Below are 27,512 nucleotides of genomic sequence, written 5' to 3'. Positions count from 1 at the left end.
TCTTGATGATTTTTTAAGAGAACGATGTTAAACAATTCGTTGATGGAGCATCCAAACAACCCCCTGTTGAACCTCACAAATCTATATGGAGCAAAGGAAATGGAAAAGCTATTCAAATCATCTTGGATGGAGTTTAAAATGATATTGTACCTATGCTTACAAAATATCAAACTGCTTTTGATATGATGAATGCATTACGAAATGCATATGAAGTAAACAATGCAACTAGGGTTCTTGCACTAAAAAGGCAACTGAAGCACATTCAGATAAAGAAAGGAGAATCGATAAATTCTTATTTCCTAAGAGTTCCTAGCATTAGAGATGAACTATCAAGCATAGGAACCATCATTAATGACACAGAATTAACACTTATGGCTATAGATGGATTGTCAAATTCATGGGAGACATTCGCATAAGGAATAAGTGCCAGAGATCAGCTTCTGGACTTTAACAGACTCATGAATGATTGTCTTCAGGAATCTAGAAAAACTAAAGAAAGGAGGAAAACCAAAAGTAGAAGATGAAGAATTTCATGTTCTTAATGCAAACTCCTATAAGGGCAAGAAGAAGCATTTCAAGAAGAAAAAGGGAAATCAAAAGAATGGAAAGACCAAGAAAGATCTATCTAAAATAAAGTGTTTCAAATGTGAAAAATTTGGACACTATAGATCTAATTGTCCTGAAAACTCCAAACAACATGCAAATTGTACAAATGTCATTAGGGAAGAAGATACTTATGATCCTAAGAACCGTGTTTTGTATTCCTCTCTACCAAATGAAATTTGAAATAAAGCATGGGTAATTGATAGTGGATCTTCTAGACATATAACAGGATACAAGGAACTCTAGATTCTTTATCAGAGAAGGTTAGCGGTGAAGTTACCGTTGGTGATAAATCAGCACACTCCATTGAAGGAATTGGAAATTGTACTTTGAAACTAAAATCAAGAAATACTCTTCTTCTTAAAGGTCTACTCTATGTACCAGGGATTAAAAGAAACCTAATCACAATTACAGCACTTGAAGATGATGGACACAATGTTGCATTCGTGGATGACAAAGTATTAACTTGAGCTAAGAACTCTTCCATCAAGAAAGCAAAATTAATTGGTCAAAGAAAGGGATATTTGTATGAATTGAATACAAAATCTAGTCGATCCATTCAAGCCCTAGTTCACAAAGCTGAAGATTCAAATGAAATATGGCGCAGAAGATTAGGGCATCTAAATTTTAAAACTTTATCAACTATGGAAAAGATGGTTACTAGATTACCCAAATTAAACAAAAACCACCTTAGTATTTGCAAAAGGTGTGCCCTGGGTAAAAGCACCAAAAGTCCCTTTCATGATAGTACTAGGAAAACAAATAATGTACTAAAATTAATTCATTCAAATTTATGTGGACCTATGCCTATTCCTTCTCTTGGAGGATTCTAGTATTATATCTTGTTCATAGATGACTTCTCTAGGAAAACATGGATTTACTTTTTAAAATGCAAAGAATCAGAAGAAATCCTACAAAGATTTTAGGAATTCAAAGCATTAACTAAAAAAATTTCAGGACATAAAATTAAAACCCTTAAAACAAATAACAGAGGAGAATACACCTCAGACTTGTTTAAAAGGTTTTGTAAAGAATTAGAGATTAAGAGGGAGTACATTGTTCCTTATAACCCAGAACAAAACGGGATAGCAAAAAAAAAGAATAGGACAATTATAAAAGCTGCTAGGGCTATGATTTTTGACAAAAATCTAGAATACTATCTTTGGGTAGAAGCCTCTTGTTTTGCTGTATATATTCAAAACAGAAGCCCTCACTTCTATCTTAAAGATAAACCCCTGAAGAAGTATTTACTAAAGTAAAACCCAATATAAGTCATCTTAGAATTTTTGGATGTCCTATCTAATCCATGTTCCAAAAGAAAAGAGAACCAAGTTAGAACCCTCTGGGAGGAAAGGTATTTTTGTAGGGTATAGTGAAAGTTCTAAAGCATATAGGATTTTCATACCTGGATAGAAAACTATTGAACTTAGCAGAGATGTAATCTTTGAAGAAGATCTTGCATTCAAAAGAGCCATAAGTTCTGATGAACCTTCTCCTTTATCTAGTTCTAAAAGAAATAATGAATCTGGATCCTAGAGAGAGAACTTAGAAGAGATAGAAGATGAAATTCAAAATATGAACCTTGAATAAAATTCAAAGAAAAGACCACTTTGAGCCATAAAAACAATTGAAGCAGCTCAAGATTTTGCTGCACCTTCAAGAACAGTCAGAGAAAGCAAAAGACCTAAGAGATTCTCTAGTTATACAGCAAACATGAGTGATTTATCCAAAACAGAGCCAACCAATCCTTCTGATGCTATTAAACATTCAGCTTGGAAAGAAGCTATGACAAAAAAATGCCAATCTATTATGAAAAATGATGTTTGGGAAATTGTTCCAAGACCTAAAAGAAAATCTGTCGTTTCTTCCAAGTGGATATTTAAAATAAAGCATGCTGTTGATGGTAGTATTGAGAAGTATAAAGCCAAATTTGTAGCCAGCAGCTTTTCTCAGAAAGAAGGGATTGATTATCAAGAAACCTTTGCTCCTGTTGCCAGATATACCTCTGTAAGAGCAGTTTTAGCAATTGCCGCATCAAAGGGATGGAAGGTACACCAGATGGATGTAAAAATAGCATTCTAAAATGAAAAGATTTCAGAAGAAGTCTATTTGGAGCAACCAGAAGGATTTGAAACTCATGATCCTAAAGCATTTTTTTGCAGGCTCAAGAAAGCTCTCTATGGGCTTAAACAGGCTCCCAGGGCCTGGTATGAAAAGATTAAAAAATATCTCATCGGCTTAGGATTTTCCAGGAATGAAGCCAATCCAAACTTATATTATAGAAGAGATAAAGATGATATGGTAATTATGATATTGTATGTTGATGATTTATTAATCACAGGTGATAATCATCTTACAGATCAGTGCAAGAAATATCTAACTAGAGAATTCGAGATGAAAGACTTGGGGCTTCTCCATTACTTCCTAGGATTAGAAGTACGACAGAATTCTGACAGTATCATACTTAATCAAGGGAAGTACACATCAGATATCTTGAAAAGATTTGGAATGTGGAATTGCAAGTCTATGTCTTCTCCAATGGAAACTAATTTAAATAAACTTAAAGAAGCAGCGACTGAATCACCTTCCATAGATTCTACTCTCTACAGACAGATAATTGGGTCCCATATGTACTTAGTAATACAAGACCTGATATTTGCTATGCTGTTAATGCCTTAAGCCAGTTTATGTGTGAGCCAAAGGAAATTCACCTAGTTGCAGTTAAACACATTATGAGATACTTTCAGGGCACTCTTAATTTTGGACTCAAATACGAGAAGGTTGCTTTAGATTTGCATGGATTCACCGATTCAGATTGGGGTGGAAGTGTTAACGACAGGAAAAGCACTTCGGGATGTTGTTTCAGTTTAGGATCAGCTATGATATCTGTTTACCGCATAGGTTAATTAAGAAATGCACACAGATAATGAATACGAACAGCAGTACTCCTTTATTCGCATATGCCAAGAGATTACATAACTGGTGATAAGATCAGATCAGATAAGATGATTTACAATGATCCCAGACGGGGTATAAATACTTTCCGCCGAACCTTCCTGAAGGGGTCCGTTAGCTACATAACAATACTAATCTACCCGTCGGCTACAAAATCTTTACCGACGACATCATCCCCCTCAAAAGAAAAAGTCATCTCCGGACGACAATTACAAAATACAATTCCAACATATCTAGGATAGATTAACAAAACAGAATACACTAACTGGTCTCCAAAATGTGTTGCATTTGCAGCCTCTGTGAACACAATACTATTCCTTAATCAAGCTGACCTTGATAGCCACCCGCGCCGCTTTCTCTACTTCCAACTTCTGGATACCCTGAGCTAAGCATCGCTGAACTGCCTTCAACTGGATGATCAACTCCTCCCGAGCTCTCTATGCATCCACCAAGACAACCTCACGTCCAACACCCACTCCAAGTGCCTCTGGTACACAGACACTCCATGCCTGCAGCAGCTCCAGGTCTCATCAACTGATCATACTTTCCACGACTAATAACTGCAACAACTGGGGGTCTAGGGGTCAACACCCCCAGCGGGGTCGAGGGGCAGCACCCCCGTGGAGTTTTGGGGCACTTCGAAACCCACACAAAAATGCATGGAACACACTATTTTTGCAATTTCTTTTGATCTCACACTTTTTCTAGCAACCGGTGATGCTTCCCCTTACCTTTGGCATCATCCGTTACTCATTCTGTCGTCATTTTTTTTTTGTTTCCATCCGCTATTGTGCTTCTTTCCTATCCTGCCAATTACTCTTTCAACTTGCCCACGGTTGCCGAAGTCACAACCACCTCCACTGTAACATGCAACTATTGAATTCACCCAAGACTATACACAGGTCCACGGCATCCGAAAAGGGAGACAACCGCAACATATTTCCTACTCCTAATGCCCATAACTATCTTTGTCAACAATTGGTTAAAGACTCTGCCTGTCGAATTAGTTTACAAGGCTCGCATCAAGAGTATTCAAGACTTCCCACGGAATGACAAAAGAAAACCATCAGTCCTCGCAGAAAGCATCCAAGGGAAATAAGACATCACCCGCGGAAAGAAGCTGAGGCATTGGAAGACAAAACAAAACTCCATGTGAGCAAGCAGTCGTCCTCGGGAAACTTCAAATATCCGTGGGGAAGAAGACAAAGACGCAAAAAGGTCTCCGCCGAAGATGATGCTGCTGAGTTCCAAGCCTGTCCAAAGAAGAAAAACCAAAGCCAACCTGCGGGGTTTAAGACAGTTTGCGGAAACACCTCCGCAGGAAAAAGAAAAGTCTGCGAGGGAGTGAACGTACACACGGATGGAACAATCTGCGTAAAACTTCACCCAGGAGCCCATAGAAAACAGAGGAATTAGAATACCCGCGGGAAGGGGTCCGCGGGACAACCTGCGGAAAGCTATCTGCAGGACAGCCTACCCGCGTAGCAGCTGTCCGCGGGTTGTGCCTGCGGAAACTCTTCCACTCAGCGCCTTTTTTTCTTTTTTCTTTTTCTTCTTTCTCCGTTTTTTCTTTTTTTCTATTTTTCTCCTTTTTTTTCTTTTCTTTTTTTCAAATAATAAAAAAAAATAGAACTCAATTTTCCCTCCACACTTTGCCATTCCACGACGACGAGGGAGTTGAAAGATACATAACAACGCCACCTGCTAAACTAGGGAGCCATCTGCGAATAGGGAAGTAAGTGCGCAAGAAATAAAGGAAACAACAGAAGAAAGAACACTACCGAGGGTGGAAGAAGCTGTCACCGAGGAAGAATGAAGACAACCCGCAATCACAATGCACCCTGCAGAAGAATCTGCGAAAGACAAGAAAAAGCTGCACTATGCCGTGGTTGAAAAAGTGGCAATGAACAAGATGAGCCCGCCAACATCAAGATGCAATCCGCGGAGAATAGAAAGCCATCCGCACAACAAAAGTCCACGAGAGATAAAGACAAGCCGCAGGGAACAAAAGACTTCCTGCGGAGACACAACCCGCGAAAAAGGTATACTCGGAACAGTCTGCGGGACCCCTGTCTAGGGAAACTCCGCTCACTGTTCAATCATCCTCTGGTTTCTTCTCTACTTTTCCATCAACCTTCGTTGTCTTCAGCTGTCCTTGTCCCTATGTGATTTTCTTTACTTCTCCCTCTTCCTCTGTGATTTTCTTCGTATGTCCTTCTTCCACTGTGGTTTTCTTCTTTAGTTCCGGTGGTATTTTCTTCCCTTCTCTATCTTCCTCTGTGATTTTCTTCACGTCTCCTCCTTTTACTTTATTCACTTGCTTTCTTTTCTTACTCTTCTTACGCTTGCCCTTGCTTTCTTCATTATCAATTTTTTTCTTCACCATTTCATTGATCTCCATTTTCTCCGAGAGCTCTTGCTTTGTCGTTGTTTTCACAGTAACCTCGATCTCCTTCTCTGATTCATTCTACTGCAGCTCCACTTTTTTCGAAGTTGACTCATTGGCCTCATCTCCCAAATTCATGGTTTGTAGTGTGGCTTCGTTGTATTTGATGGGCTCCCCCTCAGTGAATGCATGGGCGGGTGTCTCATCCAGTGGCACATCCCCCTCTTTCATTTCTCTGAATTCTCTTGGAAACTCATCTCCGTTGTGGCCTTCCTCTACTGTCAATACATTGCAGCTCTAGAACAGTTTGTAGTCCTCCATCTACTAGTGGACGAGACCATTGACCGAGTCCAGATCATCCTCTGTTGAGCCTCCTTCCAATCGCAAGACTCCCTCCTGATCCGGTTCCATACGTTGTTTGCCTTCATCTTCCTCTTCTTCGGAATCTGATGACAAGGCTTCTTCCCCAACCATTTGGGTGTGCAAATCAATGACAAATCACCGGCCTTTACTTTCGAGTGACAAGGTGTTCTTCTTCCAGTCATGTCTGACTCTGGCTTGAATAAGCCATCCACGACTGAGGATGGCGTCGTATCCTTTTCTCTTCAACGGAATCACGACGAAGTCCAGCAGGAACGGTTGTGTGCCAATTGTCACCGGCTGAGCCATCAGGATGCCCAGGGGTTTAATGCCGTGTTGATCTGTTGTCAGCAATTGAAATTTAGGAGGCCACCACATCGGCTATCCCAGCTTCGTCCAAGTCTCCTCGGGTAAGACATTTACGCCGGACCCCCCATCGACTATTGTGTCTATGAGAACATGTCCGAGGATCCCCATCTCGACGACTGCCAGATGTCGTCCGGATGTGAGGGCTAGCAACATTTGGTCTTCTCCGCCTGGAGCAATTTCCTTCCCTCTACCTTGTTCTTCTAGTATCCTCGGAGCGGGCGCGATATTTGTAAGAGCGGATCAAAGTTGAGGCATCCTAAGAAGCAAATCATTTATCTTGACAGGTACCTCTGTTTGCAAAATTTGTCATACGATGTTTTGTTCCGCAGAGTTCCATGCCGAAGTATCGGTAGTGTCCTTCAACTGAGATGTTTCCACCTGCGATGCCTTTGCAATCTCCGCCCGCACTTCCCCAAATTTCCTCTTTTCTTCCGTCGAGTTCGAGTACTCTTTTGCTTGCCTCCGAGTAATTGCCAGAACCTCTTCATCTGTCCCGACGGTGATCAAGTTTACTCCAAATTTTGGACACTTGGCGTCTTCATGATCGCCAGGTCCACACCATCTACATAATAATTTCGGTGTGTTTGTCGTTGTACAATCCCGCGCAAGATGACCCCACAAATTACATGCTCGGCATTGAACGATCAGTCGTCCATTTGCATCATACTGGATTCGACTTTGGCTCCCATTATTATTGTTATTGTTCACATTGTTGTTGTTTTGCCCTCTGCTATTATTTTTGTATCCACCCGAAGTGGCACCATCAATGTTTGCGTTTCCATTCCCTCCGGACGTGGAAGCTGCCCGTGTCAAGAGCACTTGTTGAGGTCCTCTGGTTTTCATGTTGAAGGGGCATTCTTTTGTGGAATGTCCCATGATCTGGCAGATGTCGCAGAATTGGTTCTTTGGACAGGACCCTTTGGTATGACCATCCGTCTTACACTCCGTGCACCACAGCTCCCTTCACTTGGTCTCCTTCTACATGTTTTTAAACAATTCCATCATGCGGATCATGTCCTGTAGGGCGTGGACCTTCTTGCTACTGTTTCCATCATCACTGCTATCCTCTCCCGAGGACGCATCGTCATTTGAGTCGGAGGAAATATTCTTCTTCTTCTTTTTCGTCCTCTGTTGTATGCTTCTGTGTATGACGATGGCGACACAATTTTCATCTTCTTCCGCAACTTCGGGCGTAGGCCTTCCACGAACCATCTTTTCTGCAATCCGTCCACTGGCTTATTTTCCATTTTACTTATCAAATCTTTTAATTTCCTGGCGTAGACACGGATAGTTTCATTCTTCCCTTGCTTCGTATTGTATATTTCTACTACAATTTCGTTGTCGTCACAAAGTAGTTGAAATTTCGCTATAAACTCCTTAAGGTCATCCCAAATGGTTAAGTCCTCGGGATTTGCATCAGCGAACCAATCAATTGCAACACCCCGTAGGGTTGCCGGAAACTACCGGACCCATTCGTTTGTATCTGTTATGCCATTTTCCCTCCAAATCGTCTCGCATGTCTTGCAATGTCGAATGGGATCGGCCGTACCATCACCACCGAATCTCGACAACTTTTCCTTCGGTCCTGCCATCACTACCAGATTTTGTGCATGGGTGTTGTTCAGTCCTGCAACACTGGCGTTGTTCACTCCCACATCGTGGCTTTGCACTCCCACACCGACGATCTACAATCCCACACCGACGAACTGTTCTCCCACACCGGCAGACTGTTCTCCCACACCGACGGTCTGCACTCCCACACCGGCGGTCCCAACAGTTGCAAACCTTGGTGAAGAAGGATCTTCTAAAGTTGTCCCCTGCGGAAGTGTATCCCGGACGAAGAGTTCACTCCACACTCGTGCTCCCTCAGCACTCCGAGCCGTGCAAGTCGATTCTCTTCCGTCTGGATTCTCTTCCCTCGGCGAATACAAATTCAAAAACTCCTCCCTTGCTTCTTCCACCAACTCCACCCGCTGTCGAGTCTCCTCTAACAATTCCTTCGCACTTTTGTGTCCATTGGCAATCTTCTGGAACCTCTTTCTGCGTTCAGCTTGCTGTGCCAAAATTAAATTTTCTTGCACACTACAGATTCCATCTTTGCCCTTGAGCTTATTTCGATCCTTATTAAGCTGATTTGGCATTAATCTTCATGCCTCCCACCTTCCAGGTTCATAGGGCAACGGCGCCAAATGTTTACCGCATAGGTCAATTAAGAAATGCACACAGATAATGAACACGAACAACAGTACTCCTTTATTCGCATATGCCAAGAGATTACATAACTGGTGATAAGATTAGATCAAATAAGATGATTTACAATGATCCCAGACGGGGTATAAATACTTTCCACCGAACCTTTCTGAAGGGGTTTGTCGGTTACATAACAATACTAATCTACCCATCGACTACAAAAATTTTACTGACAACAATACCCTGTCAGCTACAGGTTCTACCGACGACAATATCTTGGATATGCAGAAAGCAATCTTCAGTAGCTCAAAGCTCCATAGAAGCTGAATACATTCCAGCAGCAATGGCCTCTCGTGAAGCAGTTTGGCTGAGGAAGTTACTTGTAGGATTATTTGGGCAAGCCATGAATCCTACGATTATTCATTGTGATAATCAAAATTCCATCAAGCTCTCAGTGTATCCAGTTTTTCATGAGAAGTCTAAACATATTGAAATTCCTTACCATTATGGAAGAGATATGGTAGACAGAAATTCTATAAAACTGGAATAGACATGTGGCACGTAGTATTGTAGCAATATTCCCCCAGATGGATCCATTTTACCCACGCTCGTGCCGAAACGTAGTTCCGAAGGTAACCTTCAAGCCATTTGTTCACAATCTTCATTGTCCATTTGTTTGCGGGTGGTAACTAGTACTTGGTGACAATTATGTCCCTACCATCTAAAACAATTTTGTCCAGAATATACTAATGAATTGCCCATCCCAGTCACTGACAATGTTTCGGGGTAACCCGTGCAAACAAAAGACTTCTTTAAAAAACAACTCCGTAACCTGTGCAGCCTGAAATTCTGAAGGGATGGCGAAGAAATGTGCGTACTTTGTCAACCTGTCAACCACCACAAAAATACAATCCTTCTCGTTCACCTTGGGAAGCTCTGTTATGAAATCCATCGAGATACTTTCCCACTTATGTTCTGGAATTGGCAGCAATTACAGTAACCTGACAGGTAGAGTATGATCGGATTTGTTCTGCTGGTAGACTGCACACTCTCTTATATACTGCAACACGTCCCCTTTTAATCCTTTCCATGAAAACCTCCCCCATAGACAGCCTGAGTGTCTTGCCAGGGGTGAGTCGTGTAGCTCCTTCAGGATTTTATGCTTCAATTTACATTCAAGCACTAGGAATAGCCGACTCTTATAGTAAATGATGTCATCTACTACTTTGTACCTGTCATCCTTGGCAATGCCATCCATTAGCTCACAGGCAAATGTGTTTTTGGAGTATTCTACCAACAATTGTGCCTTCCAATCGGCAAAAATCTAGGTTAGTAAGCAAACGGCAAGCTTTCTTGACAAAGCAATTGCAACCATATTGTTCTTTCCTTTTAAATATTCAATGTCAAAATCAAAGGCCTGAACCTTGCTTACCCATTTCTGTTACCTCTTGTTCAAATTCCATTGCTCCAGAAAATATCTCAAACTATTGTGATCCGTGCCGACGATAAACTTGGCACCTACCAAATACTGCCAGAACTTGGTTAGTGCATGTACGATGGCCAACATCTCTTTATCGTAGATGGAATAGAGGTGTTCTGTTTGCGTAAGCTTCCTGCTCTCATAAGCTATGGGGTGTCTATCCTGCATCAATATCGCTCTAATGCCTTCTTCGGACGTGTCGCACTCCAAAAGGAATGGTCGGGTGAGGTCAGGTAATGCAAGTATGGGACAAGTGCTCATGGCCTCTTTCAGTTTATCAAAAGTGAATTGTGTCTTTTCGTTCCACTGGAAAGACCCCTTCTTTGTCAGATCCGTCAAAGGTGGGTTGAGCTGAGAGAATCCTTTGACAAACCTCCGGTAATAACTGCGTAGCCCAAAGAATGCTCGCAAATCTGTGAGTATTTTTTTTTGTGGGGGGGGGGGGCTGCTGAATTTTCTCCTGATGCACTTGAACTCCGTATTTACTATCAACATGCCCTAGGTACAATATTTCTATCATACCGAATTCACACTTGGACTACTTCGCAAACAAGGACTATTCCTCCATGATACTTAGGACTTCATTCAGATGCTTCAGGTGCTTCTCCCATGTCCTATTATAGATAAGAAGATCATTATAAAATACCAATAAGTACTTACGGAATTGTTTGTTGAAGATGTGATTCATGCATAATTGGAATGTAGCAGGTGCATTGGTCAATCCGAACGGCATGACAATAAACTCATAATGTCCATAGTGACAACGGAAGGCTATCTTCTCTACATTTTCCTCCCTCATGCGGATCTGATGGTATCCAGAACAGAGATCTATTTTTGAAAAGTAGACCACACCATGCAATTCATCCAGCAACTCATCTATCCTTGGAATGGGATATCTATTCTTTATTGTTTTTTTGTTCAACGCGCAGTAGTCCACACATGCGCATTGTCTCGTCCTCCTTTTTGAACAATACCACAAATGATGTGAAAGGGTTGGAACTGGGATGGATCCATCCTTTCTCTAGTAATTCCTAAATCATCTTTTTGATCTCATCTTTGAATTTCTTGGGATGGCGGTACAGTATGGTTATGACCGGCTTGGCTCCTACTTCCAACTCGATAGTATGTTCAAACCCTCGATGAGGCGATATGCCAAGAGGAATGTTCATGAAAAATTTATCATGTTTACTTAAAATATCCCGGAGTTCATCATCTTGTGGGGATGTTCGTTGTCCTCTTATAGGTTCCACCAAGATAAAACAGTGTGTCGTCCATGCAATGTCATCACGTCAAAAAATTGTCTCCATCTGATGCGCAGAAACTTCCTTCGGACCCTCATTTGCCATTCCGCGGAGGACAACCTTCTTTCCATCGACAACAAATGTGAAGTCCATCCGTTTGAAACTCTGAGTGTATTCATCAAGTGTCTCCATCCACTGTATGCCTAGAATAACCTCCATGTCATCAAGGTCCACTATGAAGAAATCCTCAGTCATCGTGTGATTCGCCATTGTGATACTTAGCTGAGGAACAAGGTACGTGCAGGGCAGAAGAGTCCCTCCGGCAACCTTGACTTGAAAGCCTGCGTGCGCCTTCGTAGGTAGACCTCTTTGCTTCACCAGAGATGAGTTAGTGAAGTTTAGAGTGGCTCTGCTGTCCAGCATCACCATAACCCTTTGTCCTTGAAGGATTCCCTGTACACGAAAAAATGTGCACCTCGGGCTACCAGCTAAGGTGATAGTTCCTCCGCGTCGTACCAAAGCTGCAATTCTCTCCGTACGATTAAACCGAACATGTTGGTGTCATTGTGAGGTTGGTTCTCTTTAGACGGTATTTCCTCCTATTCGTCCTCATCATCAGACACAACTTCAATGTAATGGATCTTCCCCTTTTTGAGGCATCTGTGTCCAGGCTCCCAAGGTCCCTTGCAATTGAAACACAATTTCTTCCTTCGGAGGTCCTATCTAGTAGCTTCATCCAACGACGGCTTCTTGGGCAAAGGTTTGTCCCTTGGAAACGCCAACAGTTTGGAATGTGAGTAACTTCGAAAGGATGATGCTAATGACGAGGCCATACTCTTCGCTTTATTGATTGCCTACGACCGGGTGGCAGGATTAAACCCCTTTACCCAACCTTTTAGAGGTTTTCTCAGTCCGTCCATAAAGAGCACTACTCGTCTTCTTTCGGAAATGTCCGTGACCAAAACAGAGAGTTTCTGAAATTCCGCAATGAATTGATCGACCGATCCAGTTTGTCTCAATTGTGCCAAATCTTTGAAATTGAGTTTTGGATCTTTACCATCGAATCGCTCTATCAATCTTTCCGTGAATCCCACATAAGTATTTATTTGATCATGCCCTAATGTGATGGTGTCGTGATACCACCATTCATGCGCAACTCCCTCCAGATGCAGTGCCGCAAATTTGATTGCTTCTTCTTTTGGCATAGGATTTAGCTGGAAATATCGGCCTTCATTACCCACACTTGCGTAGATATGGAACTGGATCCGTCAAATGCAGACAGATTTACTTTACTCAACTTCCTTCTAAGGTCATCGTTAAAATATCCTCTATTTTCGCCTCCCGAATATCTCATTCTCAAATCTGTGTAATCTTTGTAGGATATATCTTCCTCAAGATTTGCATTCTTCCAATCTTCTTTCAGTTGTTCTTGCATCTCTTCAAAGGTTGGTTGTTTCCCTCCGTATTGTGCCTCCATCCATGGTGGAAAAGTCGGAATGGAAGGTTTGAGAGCATGTTGGATGAGGGTTCGATTTTCCCGACATTGAGTCTGCGCTGTGAACATTTTGTTCTCCGGATATTTTATTGTCCGCCAACTTCTTGAGTCTCTTCCATGAGTCGTTGAGTATCAATGATCTATACTTGATTCCTGGCAAGTTCCCTCAGTAGTGCCATGAGTTCGACAGCTGTCGGTTCCGGCTCGGCAGCCATTCGATCAACGGAATGTGTCCTCTTCCTTCTATAAACTCTCATTCACTATCAACAAGCTAGCAAGATCGAAGGGCTCTGATACCACTATGATGTTCCTAAGGTGAACTCGGCCTGTAGGTGATCTCGATCCATAGGCAATTACTTAGGTAGCCTTGTCGTATGCTCCCAGAAGCAAAATGCTTCAGGTAGTTCTTCCTCCGTGCTTTGGGTAATCTTTCCAGTGCCTCGGGATATTCTCCTCCGTGCCTCAGGTAGTCTTTCCAGTTCCTCAGGTAGTTCTCCTCCATGCCTCAAGTAGTCTTTCCAGTGCCTCAGGATGTTCTCCTCCATGCCTCGGGTAGTCTTTCCAGTGCCTTAGGTAGTTCTCCTCCATGCCTCGGGTAGTCTTTCCAGTGCCTCAGGTAGTTCTCCTCCATGCCTCCGGTAGTCTTTCCAGTGCCTTGGGATGTTCTTCTCTGTGCCTCGGGAAGTCTTTCCAGTGCCTCTGGTTGTGTGTCATACGGTGACAATGTGCAGGATGAAAAAGGCTATCTGGTACCTTATTGGTCGTACGGTATGTTGGGGTCTGACCACACGGACAATGGGAGGCCATACAGGAGACAAGGCCAGGAAGGTCGTATGGTGTCAAGGTCGTACGACAGCGTTAGCCAAGGCCGTACGGGATCAATCCGTACAGTAGCCTTGTTGTGACGAAGTACAGTTTGCAAGTCCTGGCTTGTCGAGATGTTACCGTTGATGGGCTGCGTACGATTCCGAAGATGAACAATTTTTGATAAGAAATCCAGATATGCAAACAAGAGATACCAACAAAGTCGCTCCACAAAATATATATCGATATTTGCCAGAATCAAATCAAGAAATACACAGACGGAATAGGGTGAGAGTTGGTTCCCACCGAAACCGAGACAAGCGAAATAGGGAACCTCTTTCACTTCCGAAATGGAAAATAACAGAGATCTCCAACAGGAATTTGTAGTACATAGAAAATAATCCAAAAGCATACCTAAAGACAACCTACATGTGCTTAAATACCCGTCGGGAACAACTTTTCGAGGGTGTACAAAGATAGCCGATGGCAACACAACTACGGAAACAAAAATAAAATGGGTCCAAGATACATTAAATCAATGGGCCCATTACAAAAGTTTGATTTATTATTTGTTTTATAATGGGAACATTACATTGTACTCTGTTGTGTTGTTCATACACAGGAAAGTAAACATGAAAGTACCATAATATTTCTCACCTTTAGGCGAGAGCAACATTGCACCTCCACCAACCCCCTCTTTACTACTTGAACCATCAAAAAACATATGCCAAACTTCATCCTTCCGTTCAGAATTAGTTTCTGTCACTTTTACCAAATTTGGCATAACCAAACCAGCCTCTTGAAACATATAGTTGCTCATTCCAGCATCTAACACTAAGTCACTTCCAGCATGATGAGTATAACTGTCAGCCCACTCATCTAAAAGTATATTGAGAATTTCAGCAATGGATGTTTGCCAAACCGGAATAGCATACTCATCTTGTTAAAAAATAACACAATTGGAATAGCATACTCATCTTGTTAAAAAATAACACAATGTATACTATGCTAGGTAGATAAGGTTCTACATTATCTTTCACAAGTGACTCAGACTTTATAGTTACTTTTAATCCATACCTTGTGCGGAGAATCATGTGAGACCAGCCAGATGAAAGATAACCTTCTATCTTGGCTATAAATTTTCATGATAAGCAAAGACCAAAATATGGAGGCAAATCTATCACATATATGTCTTGTGGAAAAGACAAAGAAGGGCAGGCATACAAGGTTAAACTAGCATCTATTATGAGTCCTATAGAGTTCACAGATGTGTCATCCAATTGAACTACTCCCTTTTCTATGGGTTCATACTTATTCCTAACTGATCAACTACCGGTTTAGGCATTACAGAACAAGTGGCCACACTATCAACCATATAAATATGCACTAAGTTCTTCCCAACAATGAAACATAGAGCAGAGGAGGTCTCACGTTCTTACCCTGAATTGTAATGCTTGGTTTTTTGTCTGCACCTTTCACTTGATCAACATTAGTCATGACCACCTTCTCACGATCACCAGCAGCTTGCTCTTGTGTATCTTCACCACTTAACACTTTCTTCAACATGTCAGCTTGCCGAAGAATGGATAAGGAGTCCTACATAGTCATTGACACATTCATCTTTTTTATGTTATCCACAATGTTATAAGGCATACTGGGATGCACCTTCTGGTGTATCTTAGCAACAGTCGAATCTATTTCTTTGTGAGGTAGGTTTCCAGTTGGCTGAGTTGAAGGCTTCTGTAGGACACTTGGATTAGGTGTGGGTGATGGTTCTGCAATTGCAGCTCCTTTATCTTTACTGGTTGTTTGCTCTGATTCTATAGCCCTTTTCTTTGCTCTAGTATATGTTATAATTGTTGGATATCATTAACACCATAGAATTCTTCACCTTGCCAATTTAGGAATGTTGTTTCATTTGGATGTATATCCGGTTGTTGTTCAAGTATAGGACTAGATGCATCAAGTTTTGAGCTTTAGCGTTTCGGACCATAAGTGCTTGATTAATCACTCCATTTGAGCAGGTTGCTTGGTTATGTGCTTGATTACACGGATAACACCATTCATAGTCTGTTGCAAGATTATTCTGAGCTGAAACAATATCTTTCACCAGGTTTGCAGCATTGAGCAATACTGGTTTGCATGATTGAAAGGGCCTTTGATTATCATTTTGTCGTTGTCCTTGATTATTTCCTTGGTACGGCTGCCTATCTTGTTGATACTAATACCCCTGGCCATGATTTTGATATGGCTGATTCACTCCCTGTTGCTCATTATATTGCTGAAACGCTGGCCTTTGACCTTGATACTGCTTTTTTTTTATGCTGATCAACTCATTTCCCAATGTCTGCAAGATAGTTTCTATCTTTTGTAGTCTACTCTTTATCTCTTGTAGCTCATTTGAAGGTCCAGCAATGGCACTTGTCTGATTTCCACCAGAATCTATGACTGGAACAGCAGGTAATGTAGCAAGAGGAGGTATATGCAATGGCATATTGGTTGAATATCTGGAAAATATGGCATAGGAGGCGTAGGAGCTATCTTTCCTGCCTGAATGAGGCAATTTCCTGCCCTTATAGCTATATATCATAGGCTTAAGGTAATGATTGACCTCCCCTAGACTATATCCTTGTTGATATGTCACTATTGAGGCTCTTCAAGTAGTACAAAAATATGTAATCAGCATAAAGCCTTACCGTTGCAGGGGTCCTATTCCAAGTCTTTTAAAATCAAATGTTGAAATCCGTCATTTGCTCTTGAGGAGCTCTCTTAATAGTAGTTAGCTGCTCTAAAAATGACAGATGTTATGATTTCTCTTCAAAAAACTTTGTAAATGCATCACCTAGCTTATTCCAATTTGATATGGAAGCCACTAGTAGACTTTTGAACCATTCTAATGCATTCTTTTTGAAAGATGCAGCCAATAATCTCACGGCCACATTCTCTTGAGTCACATGGTGAACATTACATAATGCTACTACATCTCTTATATGCTCAAAAGGTGTAATTTGCCCTTCTCCTGTGAACGCTGGCAGTCCATTCAAAGAAGCTAATGGTATGTAATTATGTTGTTGAAGATTTAAAGGGCTGCCTTGATCAAAAGGTACTAAAGCAAAAGCTCTTGGTATTGCCATAGTATGGGATTGTGTGGATATCCTCACTGAAACTGAGCTTGAGCTTGCTGCTACAGTTGAGCATTAAAAGAGGGGGTCTCATTCATTTTTGGCATACTTGGATTTGAAACTTAGTTTCTAGTTTCTCTTTGGAGAACTTTGGAAAGTTGCTAGCTTTCTCTTGTTGAGAATCCTGAGGACGGAAACCTTCGAGTTCTTCTTGGGTGGATAGGACGTAACCCCGTTTCATCTTTGTGGTGGATTCATATCAGAATTCACAGTTGGGATTACAAGTACATTTTATTGTTATTTCTAATCTGACTGTATTTTGTGTATTGGACCTGATATCTGGTTATTGTATTGCTGATGTATAATGCAATAACATATTCTAAGGCATTTTAATGAGAATTTACTGGTTATATTGCTGATTTACATTGCATCATTAATCTATTTATGTTCCAATTTATTTTGAGAAAAATTGGAGATAATATCCTACAAGGATATTACAGTGGTATCAGAGTTCCTTTTCCTGCCAACATGTGAGGTTGAAGAAAGGTGAAATTGAGAACTCTCTATTGAAAATCACTTCATCAGACTTTAATGCTTCAAAAAATAGAGATTTTGCAAATTATGGATCATTGAGACTGGTCATATTGTACGATGTTGTGTCTTCTAAATATGGTGCAAAGTCTTAATCGATTTTGGAGCTTCAATGTCGTCTTCTAAATGTCTAGCGGAGGTAGTACATATTCCAACATGGTTGAATGCAAAGTATGGTGCAACTATTACACAAGAACTATTTTATAATATTTGTTTCCACAACCAAGTCTAGTTGATTGTTGATCATCGACTATTTAAGAGATTTTCCCAATAGCAATAAAGTTTGTTTAACATTTGTATTCTGCAGAAATGATATCATTTTATAATAGTAATTCGCTAAAATAAAGCTGGTGATAATTTGTGGTCATTTTCAAAAGTTGGGGAAAGGTTTTCATCAAGATTCTATAGAAGAATGAAAATCGTCGTCTAAGGGAACGAGTTAATACATAGCCGGAATTCGATCTAGTTATATAGAAAGGTGAATAGTCTTGGCTAAAAAAATTCTTTGCTGCCGCAAATTGAACTCTGTCGGGAGGCATTTTTGCAAAGGAATACATATTTCGCACAGAACATTTGAGCTTTTTGGGACAGACACCTAGGAGCAGGGCGATCTTAAAGGACAGAAATATACTATGCGTTGTAGTCGACGGGAAATACACAATAATTTTGCCGCTGCATTTTTATAGTGTAAGTTTTGCTCAACTGGATTGAAAGTGCAAAATAATTGTTGCAAGAGCCTTCTATGACTTAAGCACAGAAATAAAGAATTATAGAGCTCGTCGAGAGATCACTGGTAATCTTCTTGTGTATGAGTTCTTCGCATGAGTTGTAAATGGTTAGAGACATGCTATTAGCACACAAGCCTTGGGCAAGGTGTATGCAAGTAAACAGGGAAGGAAACTGATGTAGCAAAGAGCACAAGATTGGAACTGTGTTGAAAATTTGAAGAATATTAGAAGATAATTATTATTTGCGTCTCCGCCTAAGTTTGGAATGACAAATATTTGGGCGAATACTTATTGTGGGTGTATGATCTGGTTTCCGATTGTATTAAAATTGAAGCTCCGACTCCATATTGGCTCCATATTTGAATTTCGATAGAGGATTAATGTCTGAAACTTGGAAGTCATTGAATCAACAAAGACAACGAGGGAGGATTGTTTAGTAAATCAGCTAATAATTGGAGAATTTTGAAGCGTAATACCTTTGGCATATTTGAAGCAAGAACATTCTTGTAAGTCTTGACGACGATTGAGGAATCTTTAAGCATTTTCCGTTACAACTCTGGTCAGAAGCAATTGAGAATGGACTGAGAATCCAATTCTTTTCGAGAGAACTATAGTGGTTGGTGGTGGATGCAAACACGTTAGAGACAATAGTCTCTCAATTCAAAGTTTTTAGACGAAAATAGAGGGGACCAGTAGCAGAGATGTTATATCATGAGAAATCATCCACATTATTTCAATTTGTTATAATTAATTCAATCGGTTACTCAACGTGGTAGCATTACCATTAAGCATTTGGGACTTTCTTTTAGAATAAACTATTTGTAAAGGACCAGTAAATGCTTCTGGTGCATAGCAAGAGATTTTGGGAAGTTCCTTTGAAACAAATTGATACCAAGTAACGTTCGTTTCTGTGTTGGGCTACACTATAAATGGGACTCAGAGGTACGTTATAGAGTATATGCCATTAACCTGAATTGGATGAAAAGAAACAAAAATCATTGATTTGATAAAGGAGTTTGAATTGTGTTGGAAGTGTCTGTTGTGAATACCGTGATTCTCTACAAGTAACCCATCAATCTCTCCTTGCAAGGCAGGAGCTAATGATTTGCAGAATTTGACGTACTTTACAACATAGGAGCTTGGAAACAATTTCTTTAATGTCGTGAGCATTCCGACTTGACTATAACAGCTATCAAATCCGAATTTCATTGGGTGGGCTTATGGGTTTCTAGTATATTTTTGTATCTAGCTACGAGTAATCTAGAGTAATTGGAGTGCCAAGTTGGGTGGAAGTAATATAGTAAGACAACAGTGTTGCTCTTTCATGTGTGAGGAACAGCCTAAAGTTGGCTACTATTCAAGAATTCCTTCATCTCGAGTTAATGTTGGGTGCAACTTCCATATAGACAAAGCTGAAAGCATCAAATTTGGAAGAAACTAGTCTGCATCTTCAGGTTAAGCAGAAATTAGTTGAATAAGTCTAGGAATTCAAGTAGACAACACAAATTAATATTGGGCTCCTAAGTTTGAAAATTTGTTTCAACTGTATAAGATGCAAGCTCAGGCGACATATAATCTTTAGCTTATAATCCAATGGGGCCGATCTCTATCAAATATTTCCATGGCTATCTATTGCAGGTGATGCTAAGACAATTGCAGGAAGCATTTGAAGCTGAACACTATATGATAACCTCAATTTGGAATCATTGACCGTCAACGTTGTTACAGCTGGATAGAGTGATTGAAATTTGCTCATTTGAAACTTCTATTCATAAATCTACCAGCATGTAATTGCTTGGAATCATAATATTTATGTTGTGTAATGTCCCTGATTTTGGCAGGTCTACGCAGTTGATGGAGTTAGCTATCATAGCGATCCTCATGAGCTGACAAGGTGTTTTGGGGGGTCTCAGTTGTGGACTTACTATTTTTAGTAAGTCTATTTTCGGCAGTTGCTATTTTTGGTAGTGCAATGAGTGGCTTCAGCAGTTGGTTGTCACCTGTAGTTAATAAAGTAATAAATTGCTTGAGCTCTTATTTATTTAATCATTGAGTTGCATTATTATAATAATGTTTATAATTAATGACTTAAAGAGATATTTCTAAAAAGCAAGTTGGAAAGTTTCTAGTATTGAGTTCTTTTGGGAAACTTCTACGTTTTCTGAAGTGGAATTTTATGGAAACTTTTGCCAACGAAAAAGCTTATAAATGAGAACTCTTTTCATCGGGAAAAAACATGCTTGATTATATATTTGAATTTGTGCCTTTGTGGCTTTTTCCTGGGTTGTGAACTGTATGCCCTTGCTGATGTATAAGGGTTTGGAAATTTGTTTTGCAATTAGCCGCTGAGGTATAGCTTAGTTTGCCTTGCTTCTCTACTATTCATCACTGTATCTGAGAAGTGTTCTCATTCCACTGCTGAAGTATAGTGTATTTGATATTTGTCGTATTTCTCCAACTATGATCACTGCGGCTACGGAGATTGACATTCTGAAGGAAATCGATTGTGATGTGTACAATCTGTCAGTCGCTTTGATAATTGATTGAAGGTTTTGGTGACTACGGCTTTAATCTACTGGGCTACGTCTAAGATTGTCATTTGCTAAAACACCAAGCTGTGAGGAGAACATTGCTGGTCTACTAAACTGGGATGGGCAGAAACAAATGTAATTCTGAATCTTTGCATTGTCTCACGTATTGTTGGTTCCATCTGCGATCTGCAATCAAGCTGGACTTCATTCCTATCCTGGCCGCAACTTGCAAATGGTAAGCAGTTCAGATTAATACTAGACGGGTCTGTTAGAGTCTTTGGTTTGTGCTGAGATTACTAATGGTGATGCTATGTTAAGGAGCCGCATCTAATATATATATATTGAATTCTCCTATCAGCCAGCAAATGCAAGGAATTATGCCACGAAGAGAAATCAGGTTTCATCATTGTTTAAACATTGGAAATTTGGTTCATGATACTATCTTTCTATTCTCTAATTAAATAATAAGTAATTCTGAAATTGAATGGTTAGATTCAGTATTGCTATGTGCTTCTGATATCTACTGGAATTTATGGATTGCTAAGTTATAGCACAAATAGTGGTTGCAGTATTCAAACTGTTTAAAATTCAACACAAATGTTCTAAATGCAAAGCAATAAATAAAAACTACAAGGAAGATTTGTCATTATGGTGATTTTGAGCCGGCTTTCCAAGCGTTTGATGGAATGTCGAGTAACTAGCCAATAAATAATCAGTGTTTGTTTGAGCTATAACCAGGTTGGGGTTATTACATGTTAGTTATATTGAGTCTTAATTTTATTATTTTTTCTTGCTTTGGGGTGTGTGCAATCCCTCTCCTCCTGGTCTCCTTTATTTGGTGAGCCTATGCTAAATCTGCAACTTACATTGATTTACACCTCTTGCTCTCTCATCCTAATGATGGATCACGTAGTGTGATTCGAAACGTTGATGAAAAAAATCTTTACACAATCTAATCCAAAAACTCAATATAACTATCATGGATTGTGGAAATCTGATCGCATTATTACATGTTGTCATGGATAACTGCTAATACCAGTACCCAGTTGCAATCTGTTCAACAAAATTCTTGAGAAGGAAAGTCTATAATATTTTTCAAGTAACATGCAAAGCGTTGAATGCACAGTGCCAAGGAATTTGGGTTTCCCAGCTACATGACTCAATCAATCTGTGGGATATAAGAGTAGTTCCTTTTTTCAAGGCAGCTTGAATTTAAGAACCTCCTCTACAACTCAACTTCTATGTAGCACCAACCTTTGCTTCGGGGATCACTCAAAAATAGGCCAATTATTTGACAAAATGTTCTGGTTGTTGTTGTGAAGGGATTGTTTAAAAGCTAGCTAAAACCACAAAGCAATTGAGGTGGTACCAGATTTTAAAATGGTACTAAACAATAGTTTGGCCAAAGTACTTTATGAGAAAAGTAGCAAGCTAATGTGGAAACACAAATGAGGGAAAACGCTCTCGTCACCTTAATACAACTGGAAGGATGCTTGACCATTGTGGATCCATCGCCCCATTACTTGTTGCAGGTTGCTCTTGTACTTGCAATAACTGCATTGAAACATCACAAGTGGTTGAAACATTCAGATAACAAGATAAAGCTATTAGTTGTCTCTTGCCTAATGGAGGTCATAAGAATTTTAGCACCACAGGAGCCCTATGAAGAAGACATTATGAAAGAGGTAGTTCAACTTATTGTTGATAATTTTCAAAACTTAGGGAGGGGGGGGGAGATAGTAGTAGTTGTCATTCCCCAAACGGGATGCAATACCAAAATCATTTGCAAATATCAGGTTGTCCAACCTATTACTTGACTTGGGGTTGTATGATGTAATACATATCATGTTCCACAATCTATTAGGCACAATTAGGGAAGAACACGATGCAGATGTTATTGCAGCCATAGAAAACATTATGGTTATGACAATTAATGAGAGTGATGCTCATTTCCAGCCACTTCTACAAATGTTGTTAACAGTTTCAAATAGAGAACAAAAGGCTTCAAAGGCTACTTGTCACTTAGTCAACAAGGTGTTAAAAAATGTGAGCCAAAAATTAAGAAATACAAACAACAACGTACTTAGGCAGAACTAAAAATGAGGAAATTACAGGTTGTAGAATCTCAGAAAATGAACAAGAACCAAATGAGGAAAGAGAGGATAAGGGTTCCTCTAGAGTTAATGGTAAGGATTGTTTTAGCATTTTATTTAGTGATTTAGAAGTGGTTATTAACAAGCACTTTCATTAAAATGTCTATCTACATGATATGTCTGAAAAATAAAAATTTACCCCTCCATGAGGATGGACTATTTGAAAACAATGGTTTAATAGTTGATGAGACAATACAAATGAAGACAGAGGGAAATTCTGAAAATGGTGTTGAAAAATGAATCTAGAATCAAAATCTAGACCAGGACGATGTTACTATTGGGGCTAATTTGAAGGAACAATCAGAAATTTAGTTTTAGGTTGATGATTTTGAAGCATATAATTTGGACGATAAGCTGAAAGTATCGAATGATATGATTATTGCAGCCTTAGTGCATTTCAATAACACCCATAAAAACATCGAGGAGATCATGTGGGAAATTAAAAGTATTGAAAGGGAGAAAGGATCAATGAAGGAACCAATAGTGCAAGTCTTCGCACTCTTAAGAGGGCAGTAGAAAGAATGAATGGTTACTAAAACTTGCTCGAAGATAGAGATGTGGCTATCAAACATGCTAAGGATAAAGAGTGGGAGATAGATGAGTTATGTCTCCAACTAAATATGACACAATACTCATTACACCATGCCAAAAATCAGAATTCTATAACAGTGACTTGCATAGATGATAGGCATGATCTTAGAACAAAGGATATCCTACACATTGTAGAAAGGATCAATGCCCTTGGTGACAATGAAGATGAACTTGGTTTCCCCACTTCATCGTATCTAGATGAGGCTAAAGCTTCAAAGGCCAGCAAATGAGTTCTGATTTTCATAACAACAATTATATGATCTCACCTTATCATGAGGTAGAAGATGAACCAAGTAATTTCACTATGAAAACTATGTGCGGAGGTGATCTTTTTATTGATGCAGACATTGATTTTAGTGATAATGCTTATGGTGAAGCATATAATTCAAAGTTGTCCTTAGTGTGCCCTGAGGGTTTTTACAGCTTACCAAGTTCTTATAATATGGCAGCTGCCTACTTATTGATTGGTGATTTTATCTTTCTGCATACTCTAGTTCTCAATGGCTGCCCTACTTGGACTATTAGTATATTTTCAAACTTTGTTTGGCCTACATCGGTTGGTGACTTACTTGTAGACAAGTGGAAGCCACACAATGCGATATATTCTATATGAGATGTTTATCTTCCTAGTTCCACAACATAGTCATGACATTGTTGACATTCTTGATGGTGACCCAAGTTATGGTAATGATACCCTAAGACATGATGAGTTGATTTCCTTGCATATGGGCATTGTGTTTGACATCCATTGGTTCGGCTGGCTGATTCAGAAGGTTAATGATTCACTGATCATCTATTTCTACAACCTACAGATGCAATGGTACTTCACAGATTGACATGGGATCCAGGGATCATAGTGATAAATGGGTTGCCTTCTCATTTTTGCAATCGCATAGCAGGTCGTAACTTCAGAGTTAGCAGTGTGGGCCACTAAAATGCTCGCAGATGGATATGGGATCTTGGTATTGTTTATGGACTCATGATTGCTGGACGACAAGCAATCTTGAGGAGCTTGGACTGTAATGTCCCCTTGTTGGGACATTAGGAAATTTAAGGAGATGTTCATGTAATATTAAACTGACTAATGAGAACATAATATAAATAATTAAAAAAGGGTCAATTTAATATTATATAGTGGGCCAAACTGACAAAAGGGGGACTAAGACGAATAGATAAGAGGTAGTTGAAGAGCCGCTATTGTGCATTAAAAGAGGGGGTCTCATTCATTTTTGACATGCTTGGATTTGAGACTTAGTTTCTGGTTTCTCCTTGGAGAACTTTGGGGAGCTACCAGCTTTCTCTGGTTGAGGATCCAAGGATGGAAACCTTCAAGCTCTTCTTGGGTGGATTGGACGTAGTCTTGATTCATCTCTATGGTGGATTCATATCAAAATTCACACTTGGGATTATAGGTTCATTTTATTGTTATTTCCAATATGACTGTATCATTTGTATTTAAGATTGGACCTGATATCTGGTTATTGTATTGCTGATGCATAATGCAATAACATATTCTGAGGCATTTTAATGAGAATTTACTGGCTATATTGTTGGTTTACATCGCATCATTTATCTGTTTATGTTCTGAAATTCATTTGGAGAAAATTTGGAGATAATATCCTATTGGGATATTACAGGCCTCCAAACTATAGTTTTGACAGAGTAGAGCAGAAAAAGCACGATGTGTACAAGTCTAATAGATGTGAGCATCAATCTATACCAAAAAAAGGTGATTCTTATCAGCTTCATTGCATTGTGAGGAGAACGTAGCATTTCTCTTTCAATTCACAAGTTGATGATTTGAATATTCTGATGATGACTAAAACAAAAAAAATTGAATGATTGGTATGCAGAGGATTATACTACATCATGGAATGAAATGTACTCTCCTTTGGGAAGAGTCCTTGCAGTCTACAAAGCTTGCATTTTCCGAATGACATTTATGATGGGTTACAAAGATGAAAATTTAAGGATGAGCTAAAGGCTTCATGTAATGTGAGCAATAGTCCTTCAAATTGGCCTTGGGATCCAAGGATCTTATTGATGAATGAGTTGCATCTGAACATATTGCTTCACAATGTGGCTGGATGGTTTCATATGATTTGCATCTTATTTATAAGGTGTGCCAATGGCTAATCAAAAACAAGTAATACCAAATGGGATACCAAGAGCATCATTCTAAAGAGATCCCTAATAAACCTCCCAACGATATTGTAAAGGGGATGAAATTACAAGTTATCAGCAGAGATTACCCAACAAGAAGTTCATCAAGGAAGACCTTCATATTGACAGAGAATAGATGCCCCAACCATGTTATCACTATGCCTTGCAATGCTAGTCATTTTAACTCCAACGGTAACTTTTTTCCTATGTGGGATTTTTTTATGTAAACAGTTCTTATCAATTTCTATAGGGGGATATGGAGAAGTAATAATCTGCAAAAAATCAAAATTGTACCCAATTAATACTGAATACTAGAGCCAGTCAATTTTTCCTTGCAAAAATCCTGATTCATGAGAATATCATCGACCCACTTTTAAATGGCTTTTGGTCTTTAAGCAAATTAAAAATCATGTTAAAAATTCCTAAAAATAGCCAAAAAAATGGAAAAAATGTTGCAAAAACCTGTAAACCTTAGAAAAACTCACGAAATTGCTAAATCACTCGGGTAGATTCCAAGATAAAATCAAAATCAGTGCAAAATCAACTAGAAAACAATTTGTTATTCTGTCCTTTATTTTTCTATCTGACCTCTCAAAAATCCTATATGGAGGAGCAGAAGGATAAATGACAGTCATCAACCAAAATTGAATGGGCCTCAATCATCCTAAATTGCAAGGGCCATGTGAAATAGTGTTGAAGCAGTTGATGAATATAGTCTAAATCCTGGCTTTAATATGACCCAAGCTCTCTACATGCCCTACCCATTAGATTTTAATGCGAGGAAATATATCATTACTATTATATGTTAATTTTAACATTAACTGTTATGCACTATAATAGATGCTACTTTGACAGGGAAAGAGCAAATGCCTATAGTTTATAATTAATATCATAAATTAAATTATTAGACTATTAATAGTTATTAATAGTTATATTATAATTTATCTGGGATGGTGCTTGGAGTCTAGCACCTCAACACCGAAGACAACAATTTTTAGGCATGGAGACTATTCAGGAAGGCAGTGGAAGAAGACAAAAATCTGAATTACTTAAGGCCTTTGATAATTATGATAATGATGTATTTGATCCAGTTTTAAATAGGTTGGTCAATATTGGAAAGGGAGTGGCATACTTCCACCAAATGTACTGAACTCTATGTATATTCTCTTTTTTGATATAGGGAGTTGTTCCCATAAGACAGCACTTACAAAAAAATAACTATATAATGAACTAGAAATTATAACTACTGTAAAATTTCTAACGTATACATTTCATTTTAATATATAATTAATATATTCAATTTTTAATATATATAGAACTTTTAATGTATTTAATATATGTAATTTTATTATTATCGTCTCCACCTAAAATAGTAATTGCAAGCTAGGTATTACGATAACTAGTGGTATGCTAAACTTTTACTTCAACTACACAAATGTCTTTTTGTTGAATTCTACCCGATATGGAATTACCAATTGCCATTATGCAATATAAAGCATTGTAATTGTGGAATATAATTTTATACCCTTTCTCAAATATTGAACTTCCCGTACAAAAATCCTTGCCTTAATCGTAATGAAAGTCTTCGATCACTTCAAAATGGCTTCCATTTTTGCAAAATTCCTAACAGTAGCTAGATAGTTGTCTATTTTCTACAACTCATGGGTTAAACTCTATTGTTTGCTCTCTATATCTCTATGTTATGGACATGCCTTCAAAAAAAAGTTAAAATATAGTTTTTGACTCTTTT

At 39.2% G+C, this 27,512-nt stretch overlaps 1 protein-coding gene across 2 annotated transcripts in view; it reads right to left on the bottom strand.

Moving 5' to 3' along the window:
- The window catches only part of LOC149568091 (ARM repeat superfamily protein), a 338,742-nt gene that overhangs the window by 276,091 nt on the left and 35,139 nt on the right, over positions 1 to 27,512 (bottom strand). The window lies entirely within an intron of this gene.

Source organism: Cupressus sempervirens, chromosome 3 (assembly GCF_028749045.1).
Source record: "Cupressus sempervirens isolate cs-2001-9-10 chromosome 3, ASM2874904v1, whole genome shotgun sequence".
NCBI classification, from domain to species: domain Eukaryota; kingdom Viridiplantae; phylum Streptophyta; class Pinopsida; order Cupressales; family Cupressaceae; genus Cupressus; species Cupressus sempervirens.
Note: the sequence above shows the minus strand (reverse complement) of the source record. Positions and strands in the feature narration are given on the sequence as shown.